Below are 18,431 nucleotides of genomic sequence, written 5' to 3'. Positions count from 1 at the left end.
GTTATTTATGCTCTGTACATTGCCTCACAATTACCACAATTTTTCTTACCATTTTTCATACTCTTTATTCAATATAGAAATATTTTCATGTAAGCTTCTCTTATATTTGGTGTAACTCCATCCCAACAAAAATCCAAAAAAACTAGTTCTATTTATGTGTATATTTTTTTCACTATTGTGATTTTTTCCTTCCTACATATATTCTCTATTACTCTCATAAATTAGACCACCAAAAATATTCATCTTTTTATGGTAGACTTATAATGAGAGAGATTTATTTTGACCCCTTTATATTTTTCCACCTATATTATTTATATTTGACATGTACATATTTTTTAGACCCCTCAATATTTGATTTTCTTAGTTGTACTATTCACTTATATCATGATCTCAACAATATCTTCAATTATAGACCTACCAAATAAGGTCAAGGGTAGGTGGCATGCATACATGCACTATGGAGGGCTCACTCTTGGAGATATTCAAAAGAATCATCCAAAGAAGGACCCCACAAGGACCTTGTGCAGTGGAAAGAAATGGTCGGTTTTGCTGAATTTTTAAAGTTCACTTGCTCTCCAAATTTGAAAAGGTGATACAAACAAAAGTTGTAGCTCGTGGGCTGAACTTTTGCCTCAAATTTTTTCATATTTTTTTGAGCTACGAGCTGTGAGCTATGATTTTATTAGTGGACCCCAGTTTTCCCATGCTATGCAGCCACACTCTCTCTTCCACTTTATCATTTTCCTCTTTCACACACACTTCTCCACTCATCATCCCCATCTCTCTCACCACTCCTCTCTACACACTACTCACCTTCTCCTCAACCTTGAAGAATAAGAGAAACCATGGTGAACTCATACCTCCCACACACAATTCCATTCCAAAATTGACCACCTAGTCTCATTTTTCCTCCTCCAATTTACCCATATCTATCAAAAAAACCACAAAATTCAGCCTCTTCTCTTAAAAGACAGCATCATGGTGGTTGATTACTCAGCTTCAATTACCTTGTCTCTCAAGGAAGGTCAAGAGTGGAGAAAAAAGGTACCGTCAAAACTAGTGGACCGTCAACAGGCGTCAAAATCGGCCCTACTCAAGACACTTGGAGCATCAACCTTGTAAGAAAGCCACCTTTTCTTACCTCTTAAGAGTTTTTTCTTCCTTATTTGTATCCTACATGGATACTCCCATTGTAAATATCCAATTCCATTTGTAAATTAATACTAACTCTACTAACACTAACCCACTATGAAAAGTCCTATCACCTCCATTTCTCTCCTCTCTCTTTCCTCACCAACTTCTTGATAATTCCAAGCAAAAGAAATTAGATAAATTGCTGAAAATCTAACCCAACCATGGTTAGAGGAGTAACCCTAGCCTTCAAAATTGCTATAAAAGGAGGGTGTAGCTAGCACAAAAGGGGGAGCCATAAGCAAGAGCACTATGCTATAGCTTGAGAAGCCAAGCTCAACCTCTCTAGAAGGAGCTCTTGAGTGGAAGCTCATTGTCTTATGCATGTGCATGTGTTGTAATAGGGGATTAGCAAGGGAACTCTATGCCATTTGTAAGAGAGAGAGTGTTCATTCAATTGAGAGTAGGAAATCTATCATTTCTCCTACTAGTGTAAGCCCAACATTTGCTGAATCAAGGAGGGTGGATTTGGACTAAGCTTGGATACTTTGTCTCCCTTCCAACGTGAAGTAATGGACAACAATGATGCGTAAGTGTCTTGGTGTTTTTTGTTAAGTTCTTGATAGCTTGTCTCGGGTGTTGTCATCAATCTAGCCATAAATCCCACATACTGTAAGAGGGCGACAGGGTGGAGAGGACTCCCCTTGCCTTAAGACAGTGATTGGGGTGGTTTTTCTTGTGATGCGTTGTGGTGAAATTTACACAAGCTATGTTGAACAAATACTAATCTCACTTTGATTTGTCATGACAGATTTGTAAGGAGGTATTAATGCAACAAGCACCCCTCCCCCTTTCTCTCTCTTTCTTACATATATAATTGTGTTTGCTTGATCATTGCCGATACGTTTCAAAGCATCCCGAGCACTATCTCTCTCTCTCTCTCTCTCTCTCTCTCTCTCTCTCTCTCTCTCTCTCTCTCTCTCTCTCTCTCTCTCTTTCTTTACGCGTCCTAGTTCGCATCCAAAACTAGGTGGTGCCCCAAATTTGTGTAGGATTAGGTTGCGGGTTTGTGTGTGTGTTTGTTGTTTTTCCAACCCCAACCCAATTGAGCAGCACGGGAGCCTTGAAGGGTGTCTAGAGGTTGCTCTTCTTGTTGCCCGCCCCGGACCGCCTCAGTAGCATCATTCTTTTTCAAATCAAACACATAATCATGAAGGCAAAATATCCAATTAGAGATTCATTCGTGTGTAGCACCAAAAACACACAAGATCAGTGAGTAATTAGACATTAAAATTAGCATAAATGACACATATTTACACACTTTCTAATCACTCAAATCATGCAAAATTGATGAAATTTCAACCCTTAAGAGTGATGCACAAGCTTCTAATTAGGCACATAGACATGCAAAACACTCCAATTGTTAGCGGATTAGTAGTAAATTAGTGATCAATTAGTGAAATTAAAGAGAAAACATGAAAATTACACACAACGTTTTTAACAAAATCTCATCACAAATCAAACATTCACCATCACCAATACCTAATCCTAATGAAAATTAGAAATGCAAACCATCACACGGGTGATCCTCTAGCTTAGGCGCTCGATCCCCGGCAACGGAGCCAATGTTGGCGGTCATAGCACAGCGCACAACCCACCGACATAATGTCAATCCGGTGGATCGAAACCCGGCTAGTGCATGGAGGCATGGAGCCAATGAAGCAAGATCCATGCACACACACTCTCAATCTACACTCTAACTCTCTAATCATGCAGACAATGGTGTATCCCTTTGCTCTAATCTCAAGCACACACACTCTAATCACACCTTAAGCATACACAAAGAAGCCTAATGGGAGAAATGTATGCATCTCACGTACACACACACTCTAATCTAGCACACATGTGAAGCAAGAATGCTCAAACAAGAGGAAAAACTTGAGAGAGAAGAGAAGATTAACACTAATCATACACCATTAACACACATAAGCTTGAAAGACAAGAGAAAGTAGAGAGAACTTAGCTTCCATTAATCCAAATGGCTACTACATATGATTTGGAAGATCCAAGCTCCGTCGCCACTCCTCTTCTTCTTCTCCACACTCCCTCACACTCTCTTCTCTAAGAATGCCCTTTCACATCTTGTGAATTGACTTATATACAAGGGATTTTAAAAATGGGCGGCCGGCCAAAAAATGTATAACATGCTGCAGGTATCTAGGCTCATCTAATCATCAATGTACAACTTGGAACCCATTGTGGAGCCCGTAAATACAAAAAATATATGTATACACATATGTGTACACACCAATGGAAGCATAATGCATGTCGTTGACGCTTGCCCGTCAACAAGTAGCTACTATAAAGTTTTTGAGGTTGTGCCTCCACCAAACCTCTTCACAAAGACAATAGGTAGTAAGTCACATGCATCCTTGGTAGCTTGGAGCAAAGTATTGTACCAAGCCTTGGCCTCTACTTATGAAAGTAGAGGAAAGATTCATAGCGGTGAGGCATCGTCATCCTTGTTGGAAACCACACAAGCAATGCCAAATTTATCCAAAAAATCGATGGTGACGTCTTCTCCCTTCTTGCCACTGAATGTGGAAAAAGCGACACTTGCAATGGTTGTAAATCAATGAGCAGACAATCACAAACTTTTTTCTTCTTTTTTTTTTGAAACGACTTAATGATTCATAAAGATTCTTACATGGGTGGAAAACTTGAGCAAAAGCTAAGAATATCACAAGGCTAGAATAGAAGAAAGATGCTTACATCAAAAGAGTGGTAGTAGTCAAGAATGAGCAAGATGATGAGACGTGGGGATCTAAGGATTTCGTCAAGCATCTCTGGTCCAAATAGGAAAACAATCTTTTGCTGGTAGAATATCTTCCTATCAACGTACATGTTTACATGCATGTGTTGCAAGAAGAAAAAAGCAAAAACTTCAACCCTAATGTGATTATCCATGTTGGGTGTAGAGCAAGGCTTTGACCACTAGAGTTGCATACCTTAAGTGTTGACAAGGTGACACCTTCACCACAGGCCTCTACCTCTTGTTGAAGTCCACATAATCCTCCATATTGGGTTCAAAATAGACTGGGAAAGATGAGTTTACGTCAATCGGCTTTTGATTTTGCATGTGACGGTGGCACTTGGGTGGTCGTACTTCACTTGAACTCTCTAGGCCTAGAGAGAGTGTAGGCGAGGTGTAGGCCCACTTGCTTCCACCAAATGCTTTAGTCTTTGTGGCATGGACTTTGTGGTTGATGTATTTGACCACTCTTCTGTAACCGTTGGAGAGAAAACACTTGGTGCTACACAAAATCTGACCGATGTGAGAGTGTTGATGCGGTTCTCAAAAGCAAAACTCACCATTCTTTCTTCACCTCCTATGCCGTCACTCATAGATAGAATGCTTTGGTTGACAGGAATGATGACATTTCATAGCCCTTCCTCTTAATGCTCTAGATTTGCGATTAGTATGAGAAATGCAAGATGGGGAGCTTACCTCTTGGATATCAATGACACTACAATTTGGCTGTAGCACTTCGATGAAGGCCATGAGTGCTTCTACAGTCTCATCTTCTTCAGTCCTCCAATTTGAAAACTCTTGTAGACACTCATTCATGATTGATGGCATGCATCACTACTCTTTGTTGATTGAAGGTCTTTGCAAATCCATCCTCGGTGGGGGCACCAAGAGAGGCGAATATGCAAAACAGACCGGATGGCCTCTACACCAAGACTATGCACTATAGACTCATCATGGGAGGTACACAATAGGGGCACCACCTAGCTTGGAATGCGGCTAGGATGCATGGTAGGGGTCCGACACATATCATAAGGACAATATGAGAGAGAGAGAGAGAGAGAGAGAGAGAGGAAGAGATAATTAGAGATTTATTAATATAGGTTTCATAAATGCCATACAAACATTCACGAGGGAAACTGCACATAATCAACATCTCACAAACTCATGTATGCATGGTAGCTCAAACCTCTTGGCCATTAAGAAACCAAAACGGATAACCATAGCCAATACTATGCCATAGTAGAACTATGTGTGCGTGGAGGTTCATACACAAAGATGGACATATGAGAGCGTGAGTGTTAGAGCTTGACTGTGTGTGTCATTTACAAAAGAGGAGGCCTCCTTTTATAGACCAAGAGAGTGATTAGGAAAGAGATTATGATCAAGAGGAGTTATTACAAAGTAACCTCAATTAGAGGCATTCACCCAATGAGAGAGCTCCATATGCCTTGCTTATTGATCAATTTCCTCCTAATTTCCTTCATCACGACGAGCTTTGTCTCCATGCTCCTTCCATAGCTTGAGTCCAAGATCTTCCTTATAATATTTGAGAGAATCTTGATAAAATAAGAGAAAATCAAGCAATAATGGAAAGAAACCTATAAAAAATTATGTGTGTGGAGTTGGATAACCATGACTTCTTCCTATGTGAATAGATAGACTCCACCATTTTGGCCATATCTCCCAAACCATAGCTCCAAAATTATTTTAAAAATAGGGGCAAAAAGATTAGCTCAACGCCTATAACTTTGTTGTTGAAAACATTTTCCAATTCGGAATGAAAAAAATAGAGAAAAATCCCACAAAAATATGTGTCCGTCTTTTCCCTTCCAAAAGTCTTCCAAATGGTCCCCTCTTGACTCCATGTGCAAGCCTTGTGTCCACAAGTGAATTATGCTTGAATTTGATAAAATTTTATTGATGCCAACTCCATAATGCATAAGATTCTCCTTCCTTTAACTATTGACTCTTATTCTTCACCTGTAGTGATGTAGTGACCGTTATATAGAATCAATATCCAGTGATTTTTTCATTTTCATAGGATTTGTTCCTACCTCTCCTTATTTCCAAGATCCAAATGTGTCAAAACCATAGCTATGTACAAAATAAATACATATAATTTTTGTGATTTTCATGCATCAGGTACTTCCTCGTCCAGGAAGCCTTGAAGCCTTCTCATCAAGTGCATACCAAGAGAGAGGTGGACCAAAATTTGAAAAGTGGCCCTCAACGCCAATGCTTTTCCACCATCGACTACTCTAGTTTTTTAAGGACACTCCAAACTCCTTTGGATAGTCCACCATTACTTTCATACTTTTTTGAGATTGGGCGCCCTCTGGTCAAGATTGCGTACGGCATACATAACATGCATCATTAGATGATATGCATCCATCACACTACTCCACCAAGTTTTTTTAGTAAGTGTTGCCCTCAAGAATTTGATTTTCTCCTTCAGTTTTCTGTTGTGCTCACTCTCCCAATCATGAAATGCCTTACATGTTCAAAGGAGAGACTCAAAAGTGTAGAAGTGAGTGCAAAATATAGTCTCTGCAGGTAGTTTTAACATAACTGACATGCGAGGTCAAAAAATATCAAATATTCAGTGTCTTTTGAGCATAGATCTCACAAGGTGGCAATCAATATCAACAATAGAGACAAACCATTTGGTATCGTCACTTTTATACCAATCTTTTAATACAAGATTCAAACCATGTTTATTGTACCCAGAAGAAAAAACATGCAGTACCATCGCTTCAAGATTTTGTCGACATTTGTGCAATTCTTTACATTGTCCATCACAATTTGGACTACATATCTAGCACCCAGTTCCTCTATCACAAAGGCAAGTACATCAGCAATGTAAACCCCATACTTAATTGAACCATGTGAATCCACAACATGAACAAATGTTTTGCCTCTAGGTGAAACAATCATTAAATTAATTAGTGGTTTTTTTTGTACATTAGATCTATATTGCTAAGAATTACCCTTTGCATATGTTAGTTTACTTGAACATAACATTTCTCTAATAGATCATTTTACATAGCATGGTACATGGGTGGTGAAAACCCTGATCCAAAGTCACCCATTTTCTTCCATTCTCTCTTCCAATACTCATTGTCCTCCATCATCATATCACCTCTTGAAAAGTAAATTGCTTTAGCAAGAGCGAGCTGTGAATCATTGAGTAGACTGTTACATAAGCATTCCTGCAATGAAGTTTGATGTCTAGACACCTTTCCCATGTCAAAATGATGCTTAGATGAAGATGCACTGGGTAGATTGATTTCTGGCCACACATCAAGATTTGGAGTGCAAGTAGGTGATGCTTCTGGAGTTTGTTGATTGGAACCAATATGGTTAGGCATCCCCCAAAAATTAGTAGGAGATGTGTAATGTTTCTGTGATTCTTTTTTTTTGAATTTCTTCCCTCAAGTATTTGACCACTGCAGTCGCACTTGGGTGGGTACATGTGCAACCCCGTTTCTTGGGTCCACCTAGAAAATGTTCCCTTAGTTGAGGTGCCTCGCCATATTTTGTTGTATGGCATAGCTTACACTCCCAATCTATGAATCGATCACCGATGTCCGATGTTAATTGCATATTCCCACTCTATCCCATATGCCTTTTTTTCTTGCTAGTTTGAATTTGAGTTCTACCACTAGGTCCAACGTTAACCTTAAATATATTTTCAGTTAAGTGTTGGTAGAACCTTAGCTTTTAACTTTCAATTTTTTGTACATTTCTGGAAGTAAGTTATCTCGCGGCCTTTGTAACAAGATGTAAGAGAGAGAATGGGATGAATGAAGGGTTCTGGCTATGGAGTATCTCAGTTTCTATCTATTCTCTGTATTCAGTCTCTATTCTGTTCCCTGAATATGTACTGCAACCTGAACAGGTGCTAAAACTGTGTTAATTCTATATTGAAGTACCAAAATGCTTTGTTTGGTTATTTTATGCAATTCCTCAACCCCCTAATGCCTCAATAACACTTGGAAATCCTGCTGATTATGCAGCCAACTTTGATCAAGTCAAAATGGGCAATGGGTTCTAGTTGGGCCATATGGGGACTGAACTTGAAGATTTCCTAACAACTTTCTCTAATTGGAAGTTAGAGGAAGAAGATCAGGAAGAGTACAATCTGATCTTCCTTCATGATCATTTTCCAAAACTACCCGGTGATTTAAAACTTCAGATTGCTTCAAAGGTGTTTTAGTATTACAAGGCACTACTACTCCCATTTGGATTATCAAATGGTCCAATTAGTCTAACTAATTGTTTTAGTAGTAAACAACTCAAAATTTTCCTGAAAATTACAAGCAGAAGGAGATATGTGTGAGTGATTCAGAGGATCCACCACCAACAATGTCTTATGGCACCAGGTTTTGAAAGAAGAAGGTGGAATTCATGGTTGGAATCTCAACTTCAGAGAATAGGTAGTCATACAGGGGAAGATATTCCTAAAGTAGGAGCAGTTACAGGTTTTCCACCAATTCTTGAAGGGATAGGATCCGGAGAGACCAGCAACACAAGTGGAGATCAACAATAGGAAGCAGGGGAAACTTCTTTGCCTAGGCCAACAAAGCAGGGAAGAAACCCAACTCCTGAAAGGGTCATCCATCAGTTAGTTGGCATTCAGGAAGTACATTAGTTTTGAGGGCAAAGAGGCAACTGCATTTTCCTACACCACCACCTTTACCATTGTTGAACTTCAATACTTTGGGAGGTCAAAAAATTCAACAAGTACCCATTATGGCACAACCACCACTCAACCCTAAAGTCGGGGCAACAAAATTCAATGGGAAATAATCCCAAGATGCTCACAGTCATATGGGACAGTTTGAGACAAGATGGTATGCTAGTGGGTATGATGTAATTTACAATGATTCTATCAAAAAGGAGCATTTTGTAGCAACATTGCAGGAAAAAATCCATGTCTTGGTTTATGCAATATGGTATTGCTGCATTCCCTGATTATGATAATTTGAAAAGAAGATTTTTGGCCAGGTTTAGGGTAGAGAAAACCCTTGAAGATGTTCTGAAGAAAATAAAAAAAATAAAGCAAAAGCATTTGTTGGTAGAATATTATGCCCAACAATTTAGAAACTTGATGAACAAGTTGCAAGCTAATCAAAGACCCTCTTGGGAGTAATTGGGTGACTACTTCTGTAGAGGTTTGAGGAAGCTGTTGAAGAGTGCAATTGCAGGTCATGCTCCTCTTACCCAACCTCAAGATTTTGGAAACATAGTAGATGCAGCCATGAGAGAGTTGAGAGAAGATATGGCACCGGTAAACAAAAGAAACGTAAGAAGAAGAAGTCCAAGCAGGACTCAGAGGAAGAGGAAGAGGATTCAAATTCAGATTCAGATTCAGATTTAGATGATGATGAGGAAACATATTCAAATTTTGATCAGGAGACATATTTTGAGGATGAGGAAGAGGACACATGGAGTGCCAAGAAGAAGAAGTAGAAGAAATCCATAAAGAAAGGATCAAAGTCAAAGAAACAAAATAGCAAAGACAAAGCCAAGAATGGTAAATCTGAATCAAAACCAAACCATATCAGTAAACAGATTTTGGAAAAACTGAAGGAGATGCAACCACAATCCTTCTCCAGTCTTGCCAGATCACCATTTTGTCAGGTATGTCAAAGACCTGGATATGATTATGATAATTGCTACTATAACCCTAACTTTAGGGGAAGAAGACCAACACATATTTTGGCCAAAATGGAATCAGGTGCAAATGTGGTGGCACCACAACCCTTCAGGGGTACATTTTAGATTTCCAATCAACCAAGGTCATCTCAACAAGGAAATTGGCAAAATGTGCCAAGATTTTAGCAATCAAACAATACAACGCAACCATGTACTTATTATGATACAATGGGGTATAGGCAAGGACCTTCTTGTGAGCTTTGGTGTAAGCATAGGAATGAGAGATGGATTCCAATTGTGAACTTCAACTCTCCAAATGCATGCACTAGCTCTTCGATCGATGGAAGAATGAAACAAACAGTTCAGGTTAATGCAGTCTTTTTGGATGAAATTGATACTTCAATAGAAAATCAGGGCAATCAACAAGCAGAAACTGCTTGCAAACATTTTACTGAGGAACCAAGGGAAAAATTCACAAACTCATACACTCATTCTTTAAATTGTTCTTAGTGTGCTTGTCTCAATGTATTTAAATTGAAGAAGTGCTGGAGAAACCATTGGGAACACAGAGTTTGGTTACTACTAGGTCCAAAGGTAAGTTGTCACTAGGAAAAGGAACAAGGGAAAGATCCTAAGGATCCTATTAATTGAAAAGCTCAGGATCAAATCCAAAGAGGAGTTCTAAAGGAAATCCAATCGAATCAAAAAACTAAAGATTCAGCAGAGTTTTGGCCAACGGGTTCAGTGCAAAAAATATGGGCGAATTTGGGCAGTAAAAAATTTGATTCTGAAGAGTTACAACATCACCTGAAACCCGATAATTTAGTACAGTCTCCTGCTAACGGGCTATCAGATAATCGTTTCAAAGCATTGATGGATGCCCCTATTTCAGTGAAGGTGGGACAACTGTTGAAACTGGTTCGTGATTGACTTTAGTCAGGTGTTCCTTAGGAAACTGACAAATCAGGTTAAAGAAAAGGATTTTCCACAGGGGAAAATGAGTCACATCCATCTAGCACAAATAGATTCTGGAGAGGTAGCACCAGTAGATGTGGACTACAAGGTTCCAGTAATCAATATTTCCATTGGGAAAGTATATTCGTCAGATGTGTTAATGGATGAAGGATTAGGAGTAAAAATTATTCCTGAATCAATTTGTAAGAAATTGAACTTAACTAAATGGGAACCTGTACCTTTTTAGGTGAAGATGGAAGACCACAGAAGAGTGCAACCTTTAGGGATTCTCAGGATCCAAACCATAACTATTGCAGGATTAATCTTTATTGTGAATTTTGTGATTCTTAGATTGGAAGAAACAACCTGTTCCTATCCAATGATCCTAGGAAGACCATGGTTAAGGGCAGCCAAAGTCAAACAACTTTGGGGTGCAGACACCATTGTTATCAAAAAGAGCAAGAAGAAGGTCATGATGCAGATGATTCCTAGGAAAAACATCTACCTTTGTAGCAGAGGGCATCAACATGGGAGAAGCTATTGAAGAAGATGAGGAAGAATAATTCCTTCAAAGGAATGAGACAGTCATTACTATTTTTGAAGTAGATGTGCAAAAGATTGCAGATGTAGTTCATAATCAAGTACATTCACCTAACATAAAACAGACAAATAGCATAAATGTTTCAGGTAACACAGTCAGTACTAAAAAGTTGCAAGAGGAGCACGAAATAGTAGAATCAATAAAGTACGTAGAGAGAATGTTTGAGGAGCAAATGTCAAAGAGCTCAAGGGTAAGAGTAGATGATTTGGAAGATATGAACTTGGGAGAGTAAAAAGAGCCCAAAATGGTTAAGGTGTCCACTAAATTGGACCTGAATTTCAAAACGTCATTGAAAACTTTGTTGCAGGACTTTAAAGATGTTTTTGCTTGGTCTTATACTGATATGAAGGGAGCAGATCCAGCAGTATGTCAACATAAAATCAATTTAAAAACTGTTGTAGTACGAGTCAAGCAGCAGAGGTATAGGATGAATCCTAACTATGCCAAACAGGTGAAGGAGGAAATAGATAAATTGTTGGAAGTAGGTTTCAACTATCCAGTGGATAAAGTAACTTGATTGTCACCCATTGTGGTGGTTCCGAAGAAAAATGAAAAAATTAGAGTCTGTGTGGATTACAGAAAACTAAATGCTGCTACAATTACTAATCCATTTCCATTGCCTTACTGTGATACAATGATAGATGTAGTTGCACGAAAGGAAATGTATAGCTTTCTGGATGGTTTCAGTGGCTATAATCAGGTCAGTATGGCTTTGGAAGACAGGGACAAAACTGCATTTATTACAGAATGGGGTGTATATGCTTCCACAGTAATGAACTTTGGACTAAAGAATGCACCACCAACTTTTTAGAAATGGGTCATGGAAGTTTTTGATCCTTACTTGACAACATTCACGAAAGTGTTTTTGGATGATTTTAGTGTCTCAGGGAATAAAAATAAAAATTTGTTTCATTTGAGGTTATGTTTTCAGAAATGCAGGGACGCCAGGATGTCACTCAACCCTGCAAAGTGTGCATTTTCAGTGAGAAAGGGAATTTTGTTGGGTCACATAATCAGTCAAGAAGGCATTGCAATTGACCCCAAGAAGGTGGAAACTATTTTGAAAGCAGATGCTCATAAAAATGTCAAGCAATTGATGATATTTGTTGGACAGGTTAAGTGGCATACAAGGTTTTTGAGATACCTAGCTCATGTATGCTTACCCTTGACACATTTAACGAAAAAGTATGTGGATTTTGTCTAGAAGGAGGAGCAAGAAAGGGCTTTTACTCTGTTGAAGAAAATGCTAGTAATTGCACCCATCTTAATTCATCGAGATTGGAAAAATCCATTCCACCTGTTTGTGGATGCTTATCATTCAACTATTGGTGCAATTTTGATGTAGGAAGCTGCAAAAGGTTGGTTTAGACAAATCTATTATGCAAGCAGGGTGTTGTCTTCTGCAGAAAGAAATTATTCAGTCACATCACTAAAAGGAAATGCCTGAGGATGATTTTTGGACTTCAAAAATTCAGGCATTATTTGTTAGCCAATCAGGTCACCATTCATGTAGATCATCAAGTTTTAGTGTGTTTAGTGAATAAGTCACATTTGTTAGGAAGACTGGCTAGATGGGTTCTATTCATGCAAGAATTTGATTATTCCGTAATTCATAAACTAGGTCAAGAACGGGTTATTGCAAATTACCTTAGCAAATTTTTGGCTACAGGTGAAGTTCCCAGTTAGGAAATTGATGAATTACCTGATGCAAAACTGTTTTCAATTCAGGTCATTCAAGACAAAGATTCATGGTATGCATATATGTTGCACTTTCTTCTTGAAGGTGTTTTACCAAGAAAAATGGTCATTACACAAAGAAAGAAACTTGCATGGAAAAGCATGTCTTTTACAGTGATAATGGGAGTTTTGTACAAAAAGGGAATTGATCAGATTCTCAGGAGATGTGTGGAACATTTTGAACAAAATGCAGTATTATCTGAAGCTCATTCAGGTAATGCAGGAGGTCATTTTTCAAGGGATACCACAACAAAAAAAATCTTACAAGCAGGTTTGTGGTGGCCATCAGTTTGTGAAGTCATGTTTGACATGTCAAAGGGATGACAGACCCTTGAATGGCTAGATTTTGTGGGCCTTGAAGCCAACAACAAAGTTTATAGGGAACAAATATATTCTTGTGGCAACTGACTATTGTACCAAGTGGGTAGAAGCACAGGCCATGAAAGACAACATAGCAGAGAGTGTGGCTAGATTTCTTTATAAAAACATAATGACGAGGTTTGGATGTCGAGTTGAATTGGTTTCCAATCAGGGAGGACATTTTATCAACAAGGTAATCAGGAAGCTTACTGAATATCACATAATTATCCATAAAATGTCCACAGTCTACTATCCACAAGCTAATGGTCATGCAAAATCCATCAACAAAACTTTGGTAAGAATTTTAAGAAGAATTGTTTCAAAGAACAAGAAGGACTAGGATACAAAATTGGCTTCAGCACTGTGGGCATTCAGGACAACATTCAAAGTAAGTACAGGGATGACACCATTCAAGATGGTGTATGGTCTGGAAGAAATTGTCCCAATGGAGTTTGTTTTTCCAAGTTTGAGAATTGCAACTCAGTACAAATTGTGAGGAGATGAGTCATCAGTTTGTCGACATGAGAAACTCTTGAAATTGAAAGAAAGCAAAATTCAGGCCCCTTATGTAACTGAATCCATTCAAAGCATAAGATAGGCTTGGTTGGACCAAAATATTAAATATAAATCATTTTCAGAATGGGATTGGGTCCTCATGTATAGCAGCAGACTTGGCAAGAGGCCAAGTAAACTTAAATTAAGATGCTTAGGTCCTTTCCAAATTGCAGACGAGATTGGGGATTCAACATTTTTATTGGCAGATACTCAAGGCATAATTTTTCCAAAAGCAATCAATGGTTTTGGACTAAAACCCTTTGTTGGTGGGAACATTTCTTTTAAGGGTAAGGATGATGGTTTAGAGCATGGTACATTTGATGGAGATTTACATGATTAGTGCCATAGCCGTCACATCGGGTAGATTCAAAACTCAAATTTAAACACTACCCTAAGGTTATTTCTTCACAAGTTACTTTCCTTTCATGATGCACCCTCATGACTTTGTTAAGTCATATTCAAGATACTAAGGGTAATATCTTTGGTAGTTTTTGTGTTAGGCCCTAATTTGATATCTTCAATATTTCAACTTCACTTGGAGGATGATAGCTTAGTGGGTAGAGCTTCAGATGCCTTAATGAAGTCAAAATTTGGTCACGCACAAGGGGATAGGGGTTACTACCTGTAAGAAAACTGCAGAATCCTTACAAATTTCAATAAATCAAGTGGTTTTTGGAGAAGGTCTGTGTTTTGGTAAAGCTTGAATACATTTTTAAAGAGAATTATGCTCTTCTTCATGCTGCAAAATGTGGTAGAAAAATAGGTTGGGCCAACTTATTGTTTCAAAGGATCAGTTCAAAAGTGTTTCTGAAAGAAAAAACAAAGGATAGATCTATAAAGATTGGGGCTTTTTTTATTTCCCTATAGGTTCATGCTATGAGTATGACCACATTGGGGAGTTTAAGTGACAAGGATTTTGTTTTTGGGGGACAGATTGAAGGTAACAAAGAAGTAGAAGTGGTCAATTCTCAGGCAGAACACAGGACGAAGAAACTATAGGATTATCAGGCCCAAGATAGGGCACCATAAAAAACTATCAAGGATGAAGATGACAAGTGGAAAAGTTTGGGGAATTAGTTTAAGACTGATCTAGACACTTTAATGGGGACCCCAAAACCCATTACAAATATTGAAGCATGTAATTTTTTCTCTTCTAAGCCATCCTTGAAATTGAAGAGGAGGAAAATGGAGATACCTACAATAGAAGTCAAACCAGATTTGGGGGAAGGTGTGCTGCTCAGTAAAATTACAATTTCAGAGGTATATAAATCTCTTGCCCTTGTTAGAAACTCTGCATCACAGAGCCAATTGAACAGCTCAGTGCTTCAAAGAGAAAAGTTTCAGCTGGAAACTCAGATTCCTCAACTACAAACTATTTCTAGACAAACCGAGGAGGATGCCAAGATGATTTCAGATCATGAGGGTATTATTATTAAACTGAAGGATGACTCACTAATTGCTAACAATTTTTTGGAATTTTATAGGGCTCAGTTGCAAAGAAGGAAAAATTCATCAGACATTATTCAGTCATTTGAAGCTCCTCTTGACCTTGATATTTGGGTTCATATAGTTTCACACCTCCTACCGCCATTTGAAGCTTTTCATTTGCGAGTAAGTCTGCTTCCTTGTTATGAGTTCTCACAATGTGTTGTACCTATGTTGCTTTAAAACCCTTCATCAAAGCTCTTACACTACTAAGCCACTCAAACAATGTACGATTCTTGCACCTCCAAGTCCCTTGGATTTGCCTGACCACTAGCAAAGAATCACCTTTTATAATAAGTCTTTGTATGCCTAATTCTTTGCATTCTTCTAACCCAAGGGTTAGAGCAACATACTCAGCCTCATTGTTGGAGTGAACATTGGGTAGAGTGATACCTTTTCTAACCATTACCTCCTTTTGTGGGTTTAAAATGAGGATCCCCCCTGCTGCTTTGTCTTGTTGGCGTTGATAGGCTCCGTCAAAGCATAAAGTATGGGCATTATCAATCTCCTTCACTTTGAACTGTTTTGAGCCTTCCTCTCTTTGTGGTCGTGATCCTTCCCTTTCTCTCACTTTGTAGGTGAGAATGTCTGCAAGTCCTGCTCTTGTGCTATCTTCTACAAGGAAAGTGTATTCAAATTCTTGGAGTTCAAGCACCCACTTTGCTATTCTAGATGAGAGGCTCATGTGTTGTGCTACATATGGTAGATTGTGCTCTAAGGTGAGAAAAACAAATGGCACAGGGAGAAGATACGATCGAAACTTCCTTACCGCAAACAAGATTGCAAAGACCACTTTCTCCATTTCAGTGTATCCCTTCTCGGCTGGAGTCATCACCTTGCTTGCAAAATAGATTGGCCTCATGTATGATGTTTTAGGATCTTTTTGCATCAAAACAACACCAATTGCTTCGAAACCTACACTTGGAGTGACATAGTAAGTCTCCTTTGGATCTGGTGGCATTAGGATTGGGAGAGAGCTAAGAATGCCCTTCACTTCCTCAAAACATTTTGCATGTTCCCTCCTCCATTCAAATGTAGATTGGCTTGCCAACCTATGCAAAGGGGCGATGGCTTCTGCTAGGAGATGGATGAAGCGAGACATGTACCTCACTTTGTGGTTGAAGGTCATTAGCTCCTTTGTTGTTGTTGGTGGAGATAATGACAAAAGGGCCTCTACTTTAGAGGGATCCACTTGAATTCCTTGTGAAGAAACCACATGGCCTAGCAAAACCACCTGAGATTCACCGATATGACACTTCTCTGGGTTGAGTTGTCCCCCAAATTGATGGAGCCTCTTAAGCCCCTCTTCAACCTTTTGGCAATGAAGTGATCTACAACTATAAATACAGAAATCATCCATAAAGACTCTTATAGATTTTCCAAAGAATGGCTGAAATACAAATATTGTGAATCTCATGAAGGTGCTAGGAGCATTGGTGAGCCCAAAAGGCATTACTCTGAATGCAAAACATCCCCAAGGTGTGATGAAGGTGGTTTTTGGTTGGTCCTCTTCTGCTATTCTAATTTGAAAATATCCTGAATACCCATCACACACAGTGTAGCATTCGTGACCTGCTACTTCATTCAAAATTTCATCTTGGAAAGGGAGAGGGAAGTGGTCCCTCTTTGTCGCAGCGTTGAGGGGTTTGTAATCCACGCAGACCCTCCACTTACCATTCTTCTTGGGAGTGACTACAATAGGTGATACCCATTCGGAGTTGGATACTGGATAGATGAAGCCAGCCTTCAAGAGTCGATTCACTTCCTGTAGGAGAGCCTTTTGTTGCACAGATCCTAGTCGCCTTAACTTTTGAGCCACGGGTTTGGTCCCTGGTTTCAATTCAATTCGATGCTCTATTACATATACACCTCTTATTTGTGAGTAGTCAGTGATAAACAAATTGGGATACCTCCTTAACATATTGATGTAGGACCTCTTCTACCCACAAGTAAGATCTTTTGCAAGCATCTTCTCAAATCCTTCTTCAAGGTGGTGGCATCTTTCATCCCCTCGTGTGTGATTGTCTGTTGGCTTTTCTTCTACTGGAACATCTTGAGTGTTGGCGTTGAATACAATTCCCATTACCTCCAAAGAAGACTCCTCTTCACTGGTTGATGCTTCCTCATCACTTGAGTAGGGACTCTCCTCCTCGCTCTCTTCATCTGCCGTGGTTTCATAGTTGATATCTAGTTGCTTTCCTTCTCGCCAATCATACACCACCGGTTGACCCTTCTTAAGAATCAAACGACCACTTCCCCATTTTTGATATGCATTCACAGCAATGAGCCAAGGCCTCCCTAGGATGATGGGATAGCCCTCCCCCTTAGCTGGCATGACATACATATCCACTCGTGCATCTATGTTACATACAGAGACTTTTACATTTTTAATGATCCCCAAACACTTCACACTTGAGTTGTTGGCTAGCCTAGCTTGACAATTAGAGGACTTTGTAATTTCAAGCCCTAACTTGTTCATTGATTTTTCCATGATCACACACATTTGAGCTCCACCATCAACATATACATTAGACACCTTTTTACCCCCTATGTAAGCATCCACAATGGGTTCCACATCTTTTTGTAGCTTTGAGGCCACAACCTTAATGGAAATATTTTCTTTCTTTTTTGGAATTCTTGTACTTACCAACTTTGGCCATTGCCTTCTTACTTTGGCTGATAGGTGTAGAAGTTGAGGCCATGAAATGTTTGGCTTTTGGGTTTGTAAATCCTCCAAGATGTTGTAGGGCTCTAGCTCCTTTCCCAATGGGAAGTCGTTGATACCAATTTCCCTTCGCCTTGATCTTTTCTTCCTGCTACTTTCAGCTTCTTCCATCTTTGACTTCTTCTTCTTGTCCCTTCTGGCTGAATTTGTTCCTTCACTTCTCATGTCTTCATCCTTATCATGTGCTCTTGTGCGTTTTTCTGCCGGCATAACATCAAAGTTTAGAGTATGCTCATCTATTACCTCTTCTAGCTTGATGATGTTGACTCCTCTTTCTTCCTCCTCATGTGGGACGGGAGGTATATTTGCTGGTGGTGGTGGTCGTCGAAGGATTTGTGGGCCTTGAGCTTGTTCTTGTTGCACAGTGAGAGGAGGCGGTCTAGGGGGATATATGTCTCCCGGAAGTCGCCTTG

The sequence above is a fragment of the Adiantum capillus-veneris genome, chromosome 22, assembly GCF_014529385.1.
Source record: "Adiantum capillus-veneris isolate H3 chromosome 22, ASM1452938v2, whole genome shotgun sequence".
In the NCBI taxonomy this organism is placed as follows: Eukaryota; Viridiplantae; Streptophyta; class Polypodiopsida; order Polypodiales; family Pteridaceae; genus Adiantum; species Adiantum capillus-veneris.
Note: the sequence above shows the minus strand (reverse complement) of the source record.